We start from the raw sequence: 720 nt of genomic DNA on the forward strand, positions 1-720 counted from the left end.
GTATCAAGTTCCAGTAAAATATCAAAAATATTTCCTGAGAAATGCTGTATGAAAAATTCCGTTTGTATGGGAGGTGCCACGCCCCCTTGTCTTATCGAGATTAAATTTATCCTATATTTTAAGTTGGGCTAAATGACAGCAGTATACAAAATTTCATGATGATCGGTTGAGTAGTTAAGGCGTGAAAGCAAAGCAAACAAACAAACTCACTTTCGGATTTATAATATTAGTAAGGATAAACAGTTTTAATGCTTTATAAATTGAAAATGTGTCACTATAAAAATACACTTGTTTGAGTCACTATATATTACTAAAGCCATATAATGTAAAAATAAATTATTTATTTTTACGTCTAAAATTTGATAAAAAGCAAATAAAAAATTCGAAACTTTAATGAAAACTGGTTAAAGTTTACAAAATTTGTATAAAGTTGGAAGAGTTGATTTATTTGGTTTTGGTTAAAGCAGGAACAATATTTTTATAAAAGTATAACACACAAATTTTAATTCGAAAAGCGTTATGGATATTTAACCTTCCGTAACTAACATGAACTTTTCAACACGGTTACTACCATCGCGCAGTGGTTCAAATTTGGCACTGGAGCCTTAATTTTTCACTCAATTTGATTATTATTTTTTAATGGAAGCTAATAAAATTTGCAAGGGACTAGTTGAGCCCGATTTTTGATTTTTTGTGTGTATGTGTAAAAATTTTATAGTG

Source organism: Rhagoletis zephyria, unplaced genomic scaffold (assembly GCF_001687245.7).
Source record: "Rhagoletis zephyria isolate East Lansing unplaced genomic scaffold, Rhagoletis_zephyria_1.1 Rzeph_scaffold_19496, whole genome shotgun sequence".
NCBI lineage: Eukaryota > Metazoa > Arthropoda > Insecta > Diptera > Tephritidae > Rhagoletis > Rhagoletis zephyria.